This window comes from Symphalangus syndactylus, chromosome 22 (genome assembly GCF_028878055.3).
Source record: "Symphalangus syndactylus isolate Jambi chromosome 22, NHGRI_mSymSyn1-v2.1_pri, whole genome shotgun sequence".
Classification (NCBI taxonomy): domain Eukaryota; kingdom Metazoa; phylum Chordata; class Mammalia; order Primates; family Hylobatidae; genus Symphalangus; species Symphalangus syndactylus.
Genome location: NC_072444.2, coordinates 67,102,725 through 67,122,853, shown reverse-complemented (window position 1 = coordinate 67,122,853; position 20,129 = coordinate 67,102,725).

The following is a 20,129-nucleotide window of genomic DNA, read 5'->3' as shown; positions in this document are numbered from 1 at the left end:
AAGAATTAGCATGACATACATTAGTGTAGTCCTTTGAGAGATGCTGTCAATGAAGCACAGGGAGGTTAAATGATTGCTACACAATTGCCCATCAAGCCCAAAGAAAAAAACTCTTGGTCTCAATTTCCTACCTTCTAATCCTTAGCAATAACAAGGGTAAAACTAAACATAAGATCGTAAGATCATCCACAAGCATCTAATGTGTAGTCCCCTTTAAAAATGAAAGCTCTCAAATGCATTTTCTTAGGGTATTGAAAATCTATCCATTGAACAAGTATATTAGATATATATTTCTTTGTCACTTCCCCATTTAAGATGGGATCATCTTAAAAGGCTATGACATAAATTGTTGTGGAAAAGATCGATTAGTTTAAAAGCTTTTTCCTTTTAACAGATCAGATAGTCATTATATTTCACCCTTTTGTGTGTGATTTTCATTGAGCCATTTTAATCATTTATTCATCTGAAGAAATTTCACCAAAAACCGAGACATTCTACAAATCATTTATCAGTTCTGGCTTTCCGTGCTAATCACTGGGTTTGAACTTCTGGGAATTGGGGACAACTCCCTGATTCTAGAATCCGTATCTTCAGAAGCAGATTTTCGTTAAGAGCTCTTCAATTCTCCTCATGGGTGAGGCTCACTACTTCATTTATAATCCTTTATCTCATTTGAGAACATTATTAGGAAATGTTTATGAGACATCAAAGAGGGCTATGTTTTGAACCCGAAGGTAAAGGGAAGATATTGCAGTCAGCTCGATGGGAAGAAGCCTAACTATTACCTTTTTTGGATGAATCAATCTTTTAATTTCACTTCTTTCACCAGTATTTGGCTTCTTTGTTATTTCACACCTGCATGGCACTTTTAGTTGGAAATGGACACAGAGAAAAAAAGCATTCAGGGTAAATTCATATTATTCCATTGGCTCTTTTGTAATAAAAATGAAAAGCTGATGTAAAAGTTAAAACTATTAAGATAAAAGGAAATTCACAGATATAAATTATTCCACTGTTTGGACCCCAAACATGAGAAATCTAGCGTTTTGAAATAACATCATAAAATAGTGACTGATATTTGTAATAATATTTGCATTTTACAGAATACTCCCATTTTAAAATTTAACTCGACACTTATATTAAATTTGAGAAGCTGTTGTTATATATTATCAATTCTAGTTGACAGCTTTAAAAAAAATAAAGTTCAAAGAACCTGAGATGTGTTGAAGTCACATGGATGATATAAGTTATAGAGCCAGGACACGAACCTCTTGACACCAAGTCCAAAGAAATTCTCTTTGTAATTTCCTCTCACTATTTTATACTATGGTTCTAATAGTCAAGCATATTCACACACATATATTGTATCTTGAAATATGTGCGTTATCACCCGGTTGCACCTAAAGTGACAAATACAAAAGTCGTGGCTGAGACAATACCAACAGATATCTTGACAAACATTTCTCATATTAACCCATATTAACTCACAGATATAGGCCAAAATATCATTTTCAATAAGCTGTTAAAGATTTTTGACATTTTATCTGCAATTAACCAAGTGGGTGGTTTCCAAATGAAAATTGATCCAGAAATGCTTCATGTGATTATTGCATAAGAGCTAAAAATTACTTTTAAATGTTCCAGAGAATAAGTACTTAAGTGTTAATTCAGTACCTGTCTGTGTGTCCAGGAATCTTGCTATATCATCTAAAAATATTTTCAGTACTTTATGTATCTCCCTTATGGGCTATTGACGAGAGTTAATGTGCTCTGAAAAAGACCCGTCCCATGGCAAAAAATTTCTGCCCACCTTATGAAATCATGTTGCCTACAGAATCAAGTCAAATCCTCTTACCCTGACATTCGAGGCCCATCAAGACTGGTCCCAATTTCCTCTCCAGCTTTCCCCTAACTAATCATATTCATAAATCTACTTTTATTGCTAAACTTATCTCCTGCCCCTTCTTTAGATTTGCGGTGTGCTCTTTTACATGTGCCCTTAAAATATCTTATCCTTCTGTCCTGTCTATCCAACTCTTACTCACTTGTTACTATTCAAATCAAGACAGAGTTCCTCTAAAATTTCTCTTTACTATTATTCCAGCTTTAATATGTGTAATGCTAATTTGAAATGTAAAAATGCACTGCTATTTTTAAATCTCTGGCATCATTTTACTTTCACAATTTCATTTTTTAAGTGGATCAATATAATCAAGCATAATGTTTGCTAACAATCACTAAATGTTAGGGTCAGACACCAGCTAAACACTTTAAATACATGTCTTCACTTAGTACAACAATGCAGAAGTAGCTACTATTATTGTTCTTATTTCAAAACTGAGCAACCTGGGGCCTAGAAAGGTTTAGTTACCTGACTGCTGTTACAATGGTGAGATAACTGGCAAAAGAAGAATTTGAAATTAGGCATTTCTGATCCTAGAACACGATGTTATCTTACCTCACCACCTCTATCAAGGATCACTATTAAGGATGCAAGTTATGAATTAAAATAATTTATATCCTTAATGCAATGGTGTATTTTGTATTAAATCCTGGAACACAAAATAACATTATTTAAAAACCTGTCAATGAAAATAAAGTCTGTGGTTCAGTTAATAGTAGCACATCAAGTTAATTTCTTAGTTTTGACCAATACTCCATTGTTATAAACAATATTCACATTGGGGGAATCTGGATATAAAGGGTGTCTCTGTACTGTCTTTGAAACGTTTCTGTAAATCTAAATGTGTTCTAAAATTTTTTAATATTTTGAAAATTCATATGAATAATTTATATCTGCTCGTAATTAATGTTCTATTTATAGTTTCTCAGTCATATAATTTTCTCTTCTTTCATAGCCTCAAAATGGTGTATTTACCGGTTTAATAGAATTGACCTTGTTATTTATATTTGTGTCTGCATGCATGCATGCATGTGTGTGTGTGTATGTGTGTGTGTGTGTGTGTGTGTGTGTGTATGAGAGAGAGAGAGAGAGAGAGAAAGAGAGAGAGAATACTTGTTTTTGCCCCTTACAACTTTGTCAACTTTGTGATAGCAGGCATTGTGTCTTATTGTTTGATTTTTCCATAAGCATTTGCTAAAGTCTCATATGTAATGAGAGTGTAAAGGAAATTTGTTAAATTAATTTCAATTTGAGTTGATTATTTTGAGGTGATTTTTGGAGTTGTGATCAATTTTCACATAGTCATCCTCCTTCCCTCCAGTTTAATTTTCACCACATGTATACAGCAAGATGACCATTAAGACTGATAACTATAGTCTGTGGTTAATAAATAAAAAAGCTAAGGCATGTGATCTCAAAACTATGGCACATGACACCGCTATTAAAAGTCACCCCCAGATGGTGGTTTTAGACATTGTGGAGAATGAAATCCAGTATTACGCAGTATCCATCACCCAAGGAATGTAGATTTTGAATTCAGAAAATAACAATGGATGTTTCTTCCCAAATGCAAAATCTGATGTTTTTCCTTTCGTTTTTTATTTAAAAAATGTATTCATCCATGCATGGAAGTCTAAAATCTTTTCAAAAACAATTTTATTTTTTCATAGCCTGAAGAAGGGAAGAATTTCTAAAAATAATAATAATGATAATACTGAAAATAAATCAACACCTTTCTTTTGATGGTTGAAGTTTCCCTGAAACCAAATAATCATATCATGTAAGACGTCAGGACAGTATATGTGACTTCATAAAGGCAAAAACCTTTCCCAGTCACAGACTCCAGGCTCAGCTCTCAAGGAAGCATGTCTGCCAGTGCATGCCTGGTTCCAACAAGTAAAGAAAGTGGCAAGGAATGATGACAAATCTATGCCTCCTACTCTAAGGGTTCAACTCTTCCTGAGCTCAAAGGTAGTTTTAAAAATTAACCCTCCAGCATTATTGTGCCTTGTCTCATTGGTAAATGTAACAAATCAGTGGCAGTTGAATTAGAGTTCTTTGCCCTTGACATTTCAAAGTACTGCTCAGCTGAGTGAGTTAACTGGATATTGCAGTGGCATATTACAGCATCCTGATTTCCGAACACTTTCATACTTAACAACAGACTGACAGGACACTTTAAGTCATCAACCAGGAAAGATTTCTCCACTTGTGCCTTGAAAATGGGAATAAATGCGCAAATCTATACCATTGTGCTTCATTTGCTATCTATCTTGTCAAAATGAAAATCGACGTGGGAATCAAGTCAAATGTGCTTCAGCAGATTAGAGAGAAGTAATGTATATTTTTCCTCTCGAGTCACTCAGAGCAACTATCATTTCCTGCTGTGCTAATTTGTCTTGGGCAAGTGGTTCTGAAGGTGAAACTGAAGGTCCTATGTATGAGAAGCCAGTGCTACATAGCGTGAAATAAACACAGAAAGAACAAAGTGTGGATAAAAGTATTATAGAACAACTGTGAGTTGCATTTTTTTATTTTCAAGAGAATATAGTGTTCCCTTGAATACTATTAGAAATAATTAAAAGAGAAGCTGTAAAATTATAAGTATTTTTCTAAAAAAAATAAAGGAAGCTGTTTAGTTATTTCTGTTTTTCATTGTGTGTGTTTTCTGTTATTTGATCTCAACTTATTCTGAAGCTCCCTTGTGTAAGTTCGAGGAAGCAGGCTTGCCCAGGAGAGGTGCAGAAGGCCTATGAAAAAAAGAGATAACTGATGGATAAAACTTGGACTATTTGAAGAATGAATTCTGGTCGGTGTCAAAAGCCAAATGTGATTCACTGTATAAACCACTCATTCATCACCCTGCCTGCATGTTTGCTTTCTCCACTAACACTATTATATTCCCTTTAGTGCACCCCTACCACCATGATAATTTACTCACCTCTGTACGGATCCTTATTCTTTTTCAAGGAAATGACATGCTGCCCTCATTTCTAAGTCTAGATGTAATCTTTTTAAAGAAGAGACACTGGGATATTCAAAGCAAAGAACAGATAATTCTTAATAATGTTTTGCCTTCATGAGATCACTTTTTGAAATCCATCAAGGCGACCTACACTGAAGACCAATGCTGGTGAGTCCCCTACCACCATCCTGGGGACTCACCAGCAAGTCAGGTTGTCTAGGAAAATCTCATTACTGCAGAGCTCACTGTCCAAGCTGCTGTTGGTAGAGAGGAAACAGGGAGAAAAGTAACCCAGGTGACTGTCTGCAAACGGGCACAGATTAACTGTTCTTTGTCCAGAATCCTGGTGGAATACTGAAGAGCTACGGAAAGTCATTTTCAGACACAACATTGAGAAAAGAGCTGAAAGATGATACACGCATTTCCTTGAATTGCAATGAATGCCACACAAGTGGAAGAACCATCATGAAAATTAATTTGGCCCAAAACTCTATCCAAAGGAACAGTTTTAGGCAAGCTTCAGCATGTTCCTGCAGCTGACAATTTGTTTAATTAGGAAGGTTATTAAACCATTTGGTTGAAATGGACAAAATTCTATGAGATCGTGAAGCACATTCATAGTCACAGGTTTATCTTCTCTCCTTGTATTCAATTGAGGACACTAATTCAATTCATTCACAAAGCAATAGATTTTATTGTGGACAATGTTGGTTTCCTTCCAGGAATCAATTCCTGTTTTAAAAGGAGGCCTAAAGTGTCTGGGCCTCAGCCAGATGTTTCTAAGAGGAGAATGATTAAAATTATTGCTAATTCCATGGTGAGTATTTTTCTCACCATTCTCATATTCCACCTTCAAGAGTCAAAATGAACCATACTCTGCATTACATATTTCTGCCAAGGTTATTTTAATTTGTGTTAGTCTAAAATAAATTTTATGAGTGTAAAAAGAATTTAGAGGAAGCACAAGTTTGATATGGACATATATACAACATTGAGGCCAAGACAAATGATATTGATCTACGGAAAGATAAATGTATACTCTGAAATTATGACCATTCCAATTAAATTAAAATTCTTTAAAGAAGTTGTAATCACTAAGAATCACTTTGAAATCTTTTTGCAGTTAATCATACAGATGCTTCTTGACTTATGATGGGGTTATATCTGATAAACCCATCATAAGTTGAAAATATTGTAAGTCCGTAATACCTTGAATACACTTAATCTACTAAACATCACAATTTAGCCTAGTCTACCTTAAACGTTCCTAGAACACTCGCATTAGCCTTAGTTGGGCAAAATCATCTGGCAAAACAGAACACTGTAAAGCATCTGTTGTTTGCCCTTACAATTATGTGGCTGATTGGGAGCTGTACCCCAGTGCTGCTGCCTGCATCATGAAAGAGTATTGTACCATGTAACACTAGCCCAGAAAAAGGTCAAACTTCAGAATTCAAAATATGGTTGCTGCTGAATGCATATGGCTTTCACACCATCATAAAGTCAAAAAATCCTAAGTGGAACCATTCTATGTTGGCAAGCATCTGTATTTCTAAGTCCTTACCTTTAACAATATTTTAATCTGTAAGTTTATGATACTAACCCACAGCATCTGCATTTTTGAAAGGCTAGTTAAAGTGAAATGACCAGTTTCCTTTGAGAACCCAACTCTTATGAGTAACACACATGTCAGCACCAAAACCACGAATTCTAGAATTTATGGATAATATAAGACTTTCCATTAGTCTGTGATTTGGCCACAGGTTTGCCTGTCTGATCATTTCTTATTTCCATTACTGTATAATACTTACAAAGAGCCCTGATCTTTCTATTGGAGACTGCTCAAAATCAAGATACTAAAATGTAAGCACCTGCTACAACTCTTTTGACATTTGTATTCTTATTGCTTTTGCTACTTAAATTTCAGTCTTTAAATACTATTGTATTGTATAAATCTATGCAAGGCAAGCAACTTAGGAGGTATGATTATGCTGTGTAATTATTTTCCAGAGAAAAGCACTAAAGAGATTTCACTGTCTATGGTGAATACTCTCATAGAAGTGGTTTGGAAATCCAGTTGGCCTCAAGTAGGAGAAATTTAAATGTCACAGCCATCCTAAAAAAATATTGATTTTCATATTCCAGATGATGAAATTTAGCATCAGAGAAAATATCACAATCAGTAAAACCTAGCCAATAAGAGAGACAGGCAGGAAGGCTATGATGTAATCACATGTCCTCATAGAACCCTTGGACACGAGTTAGGGATGATGATGACAGCATTGGGTTAATTGGGAAAGGCTTTGGCACCTCTCCTTATTTAGAGCACAGCAGTTTCAAATGCAACTGGTTTATGTTGGAATTGGAAGTAAAATTTTGTTTGGATAAAATATAAACAGCTTAGGTGATTTACTACATTACACATAGAGTAACCCAACTGTCCTGGTTTGCCTGGAACTGAGGGGGTTGCCAGGAAACAGGAGTTTCAGTGCTAAAATGGGGAAAGTCTTAGAAAAATAAGAATAAGTTGGTCACCCTACTAGTCTACTTTCCATCAAAATCTTTATTTTTTGAAGGCTTCAGACTGAACAGATAGGAAATAATGCACATTGAGGGCTCTAATGAATGTGGAACATAGCCTTGATCCATAGGTTCACATGATTCAGCATTGTAAGGATTTGTACATTTCCCTTGGGCCTTGACTTAATGCAAGAGGGGTGCAACTCATTACTGACCTATATGACCATTCCTATGCTCACCCTTTTTAAAAGTATGCATAAGTATCTACATTTAGATATTAGAAATAGATTGTTTTACATATTTTACTTCCCTGGAGCAAGGGCTTTCAAAACTTTGTGACTACAACCTACAGTAAGAAATCAATTTTACAATATTGCTTAGTACATGGATCATAGATAAGTGTTACAGAAGTTTCACAGATAATTTTTATGTTTGTTATTAACCTTCAGAGTACTACATGTAGGACCTTCATGTGCTACCAAGTTCAGTACCATAGATTTCTATTTCCGAAATCCATTCCAATACCCATTGAATGGCCTAAGGTTATGGTTCTCTACCCATAGTGAACAAAAACATCACCAGGGAGTGTGCTAAAGTTGGCAGTATCATAGTACAGCAGAAAGAGATCTCAATTCCAGGCTCGATTATGAGCTAGGACAAAGAAACTTGCTTTAGCAATAAGTAATCCAGGCCATGCTTAGAACACTGCCTTCAGGGCTCTAGTCCTGAGCTATCCCACAGCTTATATATCATCGATTTATTTTTCTGCTATTTACTTCTCCATCCAGCTACTATATGAGAAAAATAAGTGGGAGATTCTGGAGGTACAAGCTTCACATTGCTAAAACACCATTGAAACAAGTGCATAAATTTAAATATAAGATAATCATTCTTATTAACAAAGTTTATATAGTATTTCAATGCAAGATTTGATTTAGTTTTCCCTAAACCATAGGTAACTACTAGAGAAATTTGTGCAAAAAAGGGACACCCCTTTTTGCTGGCTATAATGATCACTCTGTTATGGAGGAAAGCAAGATAAGACGTGAGGTGATCTGGAAAAAGTTGTTGGAACAAATCAGATAAGTGATGGTGAGGTAATTGATATGATTTGACTCTGTTTCCCCTCCCAAATCTCATCTCAAATTGTAATCCCCGTGTGTTGAGGGAGAGACCTGGTGGGAGGTGAATGGATCATGGGGAGGTTTCCTCCAAGCTGTTCTCATGATAGTCAGAGAGTTCTCAAAAAATCTGATGATTTAAAAGTGTGGCACTTCCCTCCTCTCTCTCACTCATTGTCCTGCTGCCTTGTGAAGAAAGTGTTTGCTTCTCATTTGCATTTTGCCATGATTGTAAGTTTCCTCAGGCCTTCCCAGCCATGTGGAACTGTGAGTCAATTAAACCTCTTTTCTTTATTAATTACTCAGTCTCAGGCAGTTCTTTATATCAGTATGAAAATGGACTAATACAGAAAATTGTTACTGGGATAGTGGGGTACTGCTATAAAGATAACGTGGAAGTGTAGACATGACTTTGGAACTGGTCAAGGAGCAGAGGTTGGACTGGTTTGAAGGGCTCAGAAGAAAACAGGAAAATGTGGGAAAGTTTGGAACTTCCTAGAGTCTTGTTGAATACTTTTGACCAAAATGCTGATAGTGATATGGACAGTGAAGTCCAGGCTGAGGTGGTCTCAGATAGAGATGAGGAACTTATTGGGAACTGGAGCAAAGGTCACTCTTGCTATGCTTTAAGCAGAGACTAGCAGCATTTTGCTGCTGCCCCAGACATCTGTGAAACTCTGAACTTGGGAGAGTTAATTTAGGCTATCTGGCAGGAAAAATTTCCAAGTAGCAAAGCATTCAAGATGTGAACTGGCTTCTTCTGAAAGCATACAGTCATATGTGTTCACAAAGAGATTATCTGAAATTGAAGCTTACGTTTAAAAGGGAAGTAGAACATGAAAGTTTGGAGAATTTGCAGCCTGACCATGCAGTAGAAAAGAAAACCCCATTTTCTGGGGAGAAGTTCAAGCTGGCTGCAGAAATTTGCATAAGTAAATAGAAGCTGAATGTTAATAGCCAAGATAATGAGGAAAATGTCTCCAGGGTAGTTCAGAGATCATCATGGCAGCCCCTCCCATCACAGGCCCAGAGGCCTAGGAGGAAAAAATGGTTTTGTGTGCCAGGCCCAGGACTCTGCTGCTCTATAAAGCCTCAAGACATGGTGCCCTGTGTCCCAGCCACTCCAGCTCCAGCCATGGCTAAAAGAAGCCAAGGTACAGCTTGAGCAATTGCTTCAGAGAGTGCAATCCCCAAGCCATGGCAGCTTCCACATGGTGTTGGGCATGTGGGTGCACAGAAAACAAGAGTTGAGCTTTGGGAGCCCCCACCTAGATTTCAGAGGATGTGTGAAAATGCCTGGATGTCCAGGTAGAAATCTGCTGCAGGAGTGGTGCCCTCATGGAGAACTTCTACTAGGATAATGCAGAGTGGAAATGTGGGGTTGGAGCCCCCACACAGAGTCCTCAATGAGGCACTACCTAGTGGAGCTGTGGGAAGAGGACCACCATTCTCCAGACCTCAAAATGTTAGATCCATTGACAGCTTGCACTGTGCACCTGGAAAATGCACAGGCACTCAATGGCAGCCCATGAAGAAGCTGCATAAGGCCATGGGAGCCCACCCTTTGCCCACCCTTTGCATCAGTGTGCCCTGGATGTGAGATATGGAGTTAAAGGAGATCATTTTGGAGCTTTGAGATTTAGTGACTGACCTACTGGATTTTGGACTTGCATGGGGCCTGTAGCCCCCTTTGTTTTAGCCAGTTTCTCCCATTTGGAATGGGAAAATTTACCCAATGCCTGTACCCCCATTGTATCTTGGAAGTAAGTAACTTGCTTTTGATTTTACAGGCTCATAGGTGGAAGGGATTTGCCTTATCTCAGATAAAACTTTGGATTGTGGACTTTTGGGTTAATGTTGGAATAAATCAAGAATTTGGGGGTGTGTTGGGAAGGCATGATATGTTTTGAAATGTGAGAAAAACATGAGATCTGGGAGGATCCAGAGGTGGATTAATATGGTTTGGCTCTGTGTCCCCACCCAAATCTCATCTCAAATTGTAATTTGCACATGTCAAGGGAGGGACCTGGTGGGAGGTGATTGGATAATGTGGGTCATTTCCCCCATGCTGTTCTAGTGAATGATGGTTTAAAAGTATTTGGCAGTTCACTCCCATTCCCTCATCTCTCCTGCTGCCTTGTGAAGAAAGTGCTTGTTTCTCCTTTGCCTTCCACCATGATTGTAAGTTTCCTGAGGTTTCCCCAGCCATGTGTAACTGTGAGTCAATTAAACCTCTTTTCTTTATAAATTACCCAGTTTCAGGTAGTTTGTTATAGCAGTATGAAACTGGGCTAACACAGTAATGTAATAAAGAATTAGGCTGAAAATGGTTGTAGATGATGAAGATACAACAAGCAATAGGAAGTATAACCTCTCATAGTACAATAGGTCAGGTAGACAAGCAGGTGGTCATCCTGATGCAGTACAACGTGTTCTGTGCAAATGGTATTTGTAATTTGCAATGATTACAAAGGGCAGAAACCCACTCAGAAACACTGCAGTATGCACTGCAACTCTGTCTTCAAGCAATCAGCAGGCTGTGGATGAGCATTTGACACTCAAATCAAGGTGGCTGGAAAACAAGATGAGCTCAGAATATTTAAATATCTTTTAATAAATTCCAGGATAAAATACCATTTAACATCGCAATGAATTAGAGACAAAGAAAGCAAAACTTCATTGTTATGCACTCGATTGTAAACTCCATCCATCTAAATGTAGATGCATAAAAGGCAGGGTGCTATAATATTTTCTCTTAATTTTATGTAATATTCTAACTTAGTCTACATGTAACAGTCTACATGAAAATCCTCAGGACCTTTTTCCAAGACAATCCAGAGATTGATGACTCTCCTCCCCATGACATTCCTGTTCAATTAGGTAGAGGTCATAGAGACATCTGCTTCATATTTCACCAATGAGTATTAAGGACTTCAATGGAATGAAGTTCTTTAATTTTAGGTCTTGGCACACGCAAAGCAAACTCACCATTCACTTATAAAAAAAGATGACAATTAGTTGAATTTTTCTACCAATTTTAGTTTAGTTTTCAAAAATTCTCCATTTATTATTTATAGCATGATTTCCTTAGTTTGAGCTCCCTTCTCCGACCTCCTTGTTTACCCTCCTTATATACAGCTTGACTTGGGATCAAATGCAGTGGACGGTCTCATTAAATGCTGAGCAGCCAGTTTTGACAAACTCTACTTTCACACAAGTTACACAACAGAAATACATAATATAATTTTTATGGTTGACTGCCTTGAGAAAATTTAGCACACCAGAAGCATAATTCATTCAAGGAAAAAAAATTCTTTAGCTGACTTATTACCTGAGTGCAGCTCTGCTGCTGGAAATAAAGTTTGAAAGCTTCTGCGTACATAAGGAGTACAAATGGATTTCGGTCATCAATAACGTGACTAAATTAAGAATCAGAGTGTTAAGGGATTTTCCTCTAGCAAGTAATAATAATATGCCTTGTGTTTGTGTCTATGATGTGACAGAATCCATGCCCTACACTTTGCATGTGTTAACTTGTTGTAATTCTAACAGGCCTATCATATGAACATCATTATCCCCGCTTACAGATGAGAACGCTGAGGATCAGAAAGGTTAAATAGCTCCCACAGGATCACACTGCTGGTGAATGTTGAACCCAAGTCTGTGAAATTCCACAATGATGGGTTATCCTATGACTTCCATGAAATTTTACTTCTCATCCTAGAAGGTTTGATCATCATTGAGTGTCCGCAAACCATGTATTTGATGTTCTGCCTCTTGTCAGTGCAAGCAAGAGAGAGTACTAAAAGTGCCTTAAGAGGTAATCTGATACAAATTAAAGCAATCAAAAGATTTCAGACTCAGAAACCCCATTCAGTGAATGTTTAACAGAGCAGTCGAGGATGAAGACAGAGAGGACAGGAGCCAGAGCTGATTCTGATGCTGATGCTCAAGCACATGAGACTGTGTTTCCCTTGCCAAATCATTTGTTTGCTGTTGTTTGCAAAGTCTAATTGTATCACAGTACAGAGTGTAAAACGCTAAGTAAAATGTTTCTTTGCCATATCTATCTATATATAGACAGAGCTTTGATTTCCTAAATCCAATATTTGCATATATCCAATATAGTTATAAAGACAGAACCAAACTGCAGTGGCATTTTAAGAAAGTCATTTAGAAAGTAAATGAGAAATAAATATAGGACCTATAACTAGGGATATATTATGCTTCTTTTTCTTCTGATTCCTGGCCTATTCCCTTTCTTCCTGTGTCAATTAATTCATCTGTGTCATATTTATATTTAAACTCGTTGTTATAAGAAACAAACCCTACTTTTCTTCATGAAATAAAAAGAAAGAAATGTGGTCAGATAAGAGAAGAATGAAACCTGGAAATGCAAAGATTATCAGGCAGTTCTCGCATCTGTAGTCTCCACTCTGTATGGTTTGGGGTCTCTTCCCCTGTGAACTTTCTCTGATACTCAATCCACCTGGAAGGCATGGGATGGTCATTCAGTGACTCACAAGTTTATGTGATATGAATGTCACAAAATGAAAGGACAGATAATCTTAGTGCTCACTTCAGTTTTCTCGAAAAGAAATGCCAATTTCCTCATTTTATTTAAATCTCCACTTTTGGTCCATGTCATGTGATCAGGTGCTCATGAGATACTAATATGGCTTTGGTTTTCCCCACTTGGAGTGCTAAGGTCAATCGAGAATCATCCTGAGCAGAACAAATACTTCAGAATGATTCATTGTAACGTCTTTGGCTCAATTATTCAAGTAGTAGCCTCTATACCTAAAATATCCCCTTCTTTCCAAAGCTTTCTCAAAATATCTTTGTAATAAAACTTATCTGATTATATTTCTCCATCCAGAGGAGGAGCCTTGGCACAGTTAATGGAGTCACTTTGGCTTTGTCACTCAGCTGACCAATGTGGATCACACAATGCCCATTAGATCATGGAAACTGGTGTCAATTAGAAAAGATTAAAATATTCACACCAAAGTCTTGCTTGGATTAGAAAAATCTGTTTTTACCACTTACCACATATGTCCTATTTCCAGTCTATGCAACACTTGCATAGGAGCCCTAAATAGTTATCATTTGATTGTTAAATCCTTTTTTCCTGTTCTTTGTATAACTTTCTTGTTCCTATTTGCCATAGAAACTAATGCCATCTGTTTATATACTTTAATCTCTTGAGAGTAGGGAGAATAGCCAAAGAATTTTGCCTAAATAATTGTAAACTTCCAAATGGAAACCCTTAATCATTATCATTTAATGGCAATGATCATGAAGAAGATGATAGAAAATAAAATGAAACAATATATTAATCAGTAAAAGAATATAATCAGTAACTGAGAATAAAAATAAACATTCTCATTCCAAGAACATTATGCCTAGAGACAAAGAATCTGTTTCCCGTGGCTTAAAATCCTCAAATCACTTCAAGGAAAGTTGAAATATTTAGTGAATCATCATGCCAAAGCAGTAGGTCCATAATGTAGTAGAGGCAATAAAATAATCTAAGAGCAAACATTATTTAACTCTTTTCACTGTAAGAAAAACTAGTTTTATGTTAGGTCTCAGGCTAACAAAGTACACAAATATTCCACCAGAAAAATCTTTTGTAAAAATCTGATCCTGAGTAAAAGACCTTTGTACATATGTGGCAAGAAACTCATTGACTAACAAATTACATGTGAATTGACTGAAGACATATTTACAAAAAAGAATATAAAACCCAGCATGTGTGATGACTAGTACAAAAAATCATTGTGGAGAACTTTTATCATAAAACATAGCTTGGACTATGTATATATATATATATATATATATATATATATATACACACACATATCCATCTATCAAAACAGAAATATTAATACAGATGTAGAGACAGAGTGTATATATAACTCGAGACATGTTGATAAACTTAATTTTAATTTACATGTGGTCAGTGTTAACCTACAATGATGAGAAGGTTAAGCCAGGTGATATTGGAAAAATACTTCGATTAAAGTCAAGGTACCAAAGAGGCAGAGGATAATTCATGGTCACAATTAGGAGAGAAAGAATACATTAAACCTGAAGGAATAAATGAGCTAGTGATTGCAGGCTTACCAGGAGCAGTTTTAGGGTAGGTTTTACATAGGAAGAATGTTAGTGTCTGGGATGTTCCTCCTTTGCCTTAAGTATCCCAAGTCTGTTAAGCTAGATATTTCCCTGTATACAATCAGTTATATCCTCTTCCTACCAGAAAGGCTTAATATCTTTAGCAAAGGTATTTTCTCTGGACAGAATGAATGTCTCTTTGGGAGCCTCCCTGCATCAGTACTAGTCTCATCAGAGTCTATTTTTCCTTGATTATGTTGACTAGAAAAGGGTAATGTAGTCAATTATTCTTTTCCTGGGTTTCAACTGCCTTGCTGCCCCCACCTCCAGAGCACAGGACTTGATAACTGACCTTTAAACACATGTATCACCTCTTAGGTGAAGTATCTATAACAGACTTTAAAACTCCAAATTCTCTTTTGTCTCTCTGCAGTAGGCCATCTACCAAAGTTGTTTCGTTTCACTATTGGCCTTTAATTTGTCCATGGTTTCATTTTGTAATAATTTCAACTAGAAATTTACATGTAAACTAAACATGAGTAAGGGAACATACTTGACAGCAGGAAGAACACAGAAAAACTATGGACAGTCTCCAGTACAACTCTTAGAAAGATCAAGCTTTAAAATGTCTGTGTAGAAAAAAAAGAAAAATACAAACTAAGTTGAAAATTCACTGTTATCTCCTAATATTAAATTTCTCCTCTGAGACTGATCTGTGTTTTCAGTAAATAATTTCATACATGTAACACAATTTACTGTGATTCTCTAATAATCACCACATGGTGCAAAGAGTAATTTTTGCCGGCCTCATTTCACACTGTTCTCCTAAAGAGAGAACACATGGTGGCAGGTCTGGGTGTGAGGCAACACAGGTTTTTCAGAGCCTAACAACAGTGATGGAGAAACCATGAAGGCTAAAGGAGCTATAGGAGACATTTGCCGTGAACACCTTAAGACCAAACTTTATGAATGCATTATAAAGTGAGGCCAATTTTGAAATGAAAAAAGAAAGGGTTCAGAAACAACAGCTTTCATTTTGTGGATTGCTTTACACATGAAGATGAGTTAACATCAACAGGAGAAAGAAAAGTTCTGCTTAAGTACAAAGATTCAAGACACTTTTAGAGAAATCAAAAAAACAAGATAGTATTTTTCAAAATCAGGCTAATGTGAATACGTGGCTGCTTTGGGAATGATATATAGAAAAGCGTGTAGTCATGCTTTTCTAGGGAAACCAAGAGGGCTGGGGCTGCTCTCTATTTCCATCATCTAGTTCCAAATTGTGGCTGTTAACCAAGCAACTTTGGTAGAAAGTCGAAGGAGAAGAATCTCCACGTTCCATTAGGGAATAATATCTAAGCACATGATTTTAGCAAAAAACACTGAATTTATGTTGAGTTTCATGGAGTTACTGTAGGAAGGAATTTGTGTCAAATTCCTAACAGGGGGCTCTCAGGGCATGGGAATATGTCTGTTGCCATATCTGCTTAATGAATTCTTCAGTACAAACCTGGGCCACAGTTTAGTGACCACATTCACGTACATGCTTCCAATCTGGAGACAATTATGAGAAGTTTGGTGGATAGTCTTCAGGATGGATGGGAAAGTTAAAGGAGAAAGAGAAGAAGAAGATCTCCTGGTAGCCTGGCATCAGGTGACAATCTGAAAATGAGAAGTTCTCCCTACTGGACCTCCAAAAATGAAAGTTGGGAAATGATGGAGGGACCCGAGGGCTGAACTCTTTTGACATCAAAATAATTGAAGCTCTCTGTTCCCTAGGGAAGAGGCAAGATCCATGGAGGAATACAGAAGATATGGCTAGGTGCTCATCTGATGATGCTCATATCCTGTGTGAGGGGTTAGAACATCTCTGATTGTGGAAGAAGTGTGGCAGAGGAATAGGCTGAGAAGCCTGTCTCCTGGATTATCTTTAAATTTTAAACTGCTGTATATAACCTATGACATTTCCAGAGACATCTACCAGCATCTTTTCGCCTCTCTCACTGGGTTTCTGTAGTGATTATACGTGGTATTTCAGCTGGCTGTGATTCCATGATATGAGAAACTATTGACCTGGAGGAAAGGACAAGAACATTTCTTCTTACCTTGGACTCCAGGATAAGCCAGAAAGTGAGGCCATTAAAGGGCCATCAGAGAAAAATCCCTCCAAATCCTTCATAGAGAACAAAAAAGAGGAAGTGTTCATCCATGAGTCCAAATCTGCAACTGTTAATAATCTTCATCTCATGTGCCAACAGGAGACAGAAATAATTTCCAATGAGCTAAAACTAGTTTCTCAGGAAGGCACTATAGTGTATGTGTGTGTGTGTGTCTGTGTGTGTGTGTATGTATAAAATGTATTACCAGAATTTTCATGGTACCAACAAAATAATGCAGTAGACTGGAGGTACATTAACCCTTTCAATGAGACTGCCTTTGGCTGGAGGTGTAAAATATCAGAAGTAAGAAATTCAGGAGGGCTCAGGGCATGAAATGTTGGCAGTGCACAATTCCGTGCTTTCTGCAATGCTCAAAATCTCTGGATAGTTTAAATACATAAAATGTATGGCTTAGTTGAATTTTTTTATTATATCTTGTGAAATCAAGAAGCTCGTACTGCATTTTGTGAAACAGAATTTGGGCAATAGGTAGGAACCAAAGGGTAGGAAGAAGAGGCAACATAGGAAGGTTAGAGATGTAGTAAAATCTTAATCAATATCTGAATTTAACAAGCCATGAAATTGGGAGTTTCAGCCAATGTTTTAGCCATAATTTGAAGAATAGAGATATCAAGTAAGACGTGGCATACATATGACTCACCTCTGCATTTTAAATGTTCTCTTGATTGGTATGATGACCTTCCAAGAACTAAAATATGGTTTTAGCACACCCAGTGTTCATGATTCTGGGGAATATCTAGCTTTCCATGCTCCTTACTACAGTTCTCAATCTTAGCCAAGTTACAATTAACTTGGAAATTATTTTAAAATTCTTGATGCCTGAGCCTTTCTCCAAAACATTTATTTAATCTTGTTGTGTGGTACCTGAGAAATGATTTTTTTTGCAAGTTTTCATGTAATTATAGAGCCCAGCCAGGGTTGAAAACCATTGACCAAGAAGCACTGCTATTTCCAACTAGCAGTTACACAGCCTTAAGCTTTACCCTGGATAAATTAGGGCAGCATTTTAGTAGTCTCTGAAATTTTATTCTTGTGTGCTATCATTCATTCATGTATTTATTTATCAATTCAACTATTAGTGACTACATTGCTTTTAGGTAGCAATACTGTGTTGATACTGAAAATACAGTTGTATAAGTCTGTATTGCTATAACAAAATACTTGAGGCTGGGCAATTTATAAAGAAAGAGGTTTATTTGGCTCACAGTTCTGCAGGCTGAACAGGAAGAATAGCTCTGGCATCTGCTTCTGGTGAGGGCCTCAGGCTTCTTTCACTCATGTTGGAAGGTGAAGGGGAGCTGTCATGTACAGAGATTATAGGGCAAGAGAAAAAGCAAGAAGAGAGGGGGTAGGAGGAGCCGGGCTCTTTTTTAACAACCAGCTCTCCCAGGAACTAATAGAGTGAGAACTCATGAAAGAATGGCACCAAGCCATTCACAAGGAATCAGCTCCCATGACCCAAATATCTCCCACTAGATACCTACCTCATCCAACATTGGGGATCAAATTTCAACATTAGATTTGTAGGGGCCAAACATCCAAACTATAGCAGCAGTAATGAATAAAAATCTTACCACCAGAATTAATAGAAATGATAGTCTTGTGGAAGAAAAATATGGATTAAATCGTCACTAAAATAAAGGTATAATGGCAAATTGTAACACATGTTATCACAGAAAGGTAATATTTTGATTACATTTTAACAAGGGCCCCTGATTTAGATATTGAAGTAATGTGGATAATCTCTGGAAAAGTTTTAGAGCAGAGGCCTAAAGGATAAGATATGAGTGATTTTAAAAGACTTCGAAGGTAAAGGGACTCTAAGCAGAAGAACCATTTTGTGCAAAACTCTGGGATAAGAAAGAGAAGTCATATATTTGAAGAAATGAAAGAAAATCACTCTGTTGGAAGGAGAGAAAATTACGAAGGTTTAGTAAGGTATAGCCCTGGAGAGGCAGCAAATGTCGGCTAAAGCAGGGCTTGGAAACTTTGCTAAGTATTTAGGTTTTAGTGTGATATACGTGGGTGTGTGTTTCTTACTTTGTTTTTATTGTCAATTGTATATTCAGTAGAACACCACTGAAAATGTTTTAAGTAGAGGAAGCTAGTATCTAGTTTGCAAATTCAAAGATGATTCTGACATTCTGGCTGGCTGCTAGAGAGCAATTTCAATGGGAGGCAAGATTAGAAGTAAGATCAGTTCACAGATAATTGCACTAGTTCAAGTAAAATATACTAATGTGAGTCAAAGGGAAAGAGTTGCAAACAAATGGGTGAAATTGAGCTATAGTTTGAAAAAAAATTAACATGTTTTAGGGGACTAGATATACCACGATAGAAAAAGAGAAATTGTATGGAATCCTGACTCTTCCACTGATCTGTGAGACATGAGGTGAGTTATTTAACCTGTCTATGCCTCAATACTCACAGGTAGAATGAGAATTGTTAGTTCTTTCCTAATGCACATGCAAATATTATATAGCAGTCAACTTCTGATCTTCAAAACGCTACCAAAAAAAATTTTGGTCAAACAAAGCTCAGTTTAGTAGACGTATCACAGTAGGGAGAATATTACCTTGACCAATCTTAGTATTTTCTCAGAACAAGGTTGCCTGAACAAGATATTTATATAATTTCAGGGCCTGAATTGAGTGATTTTTAGGTGAGTTGTGCAAGTTGAGGAACGAGTTGGGATTGCATAATGTGTGTGACATAACAGCTTGGGACTGACCAGCCTAACAAGGAAGAGGGCTTACCTTGATCAACCAGTGGTTGCTCTTGAAGTGTTAACTATTCTATTTAATTTGGTCTTCTCTTCCAGGAGCAAGAGCTAGTTTTTGTTGTTTTCTCAGTATTTTTAAACACATGTGTGGAAAACTCTTGCTATTCCAGAATAGTTAAACAGGTAATGTTTTCAAGTTCCTGTAAGATGTTAATGTTCCGAATTCAAGAATGAGAAATTAGAATTCAGAAATTCTTGGGAATTCTTTTTTTTTTTTTTTTTTTTTTTTTGAGATGGAGCCTCACTCTGTCACCCAGGCTGGAGTGCAGTGGTGCAATCTTGGCTCATTGCAACCTCCATTTACCAGGTTCAAGCGATTCTCCTGCCTCAGCCTCCTGAGTAGCTGGGATCAGAGGTGTGTGCCACCACACCTGGCTAAATTTTTTGTATTGTTAGTAGAGACGGGGTTTCACCATGTTGGTCAGGCTGGTCTTGAACTCCTGACCTTGTGATCCACCTGCCTCAGCCTCCCAAAGTGCTGGGATTACAGGCATAAGCCACCACACCCACCTGGGAATTCTTAAAAACATTATTATTC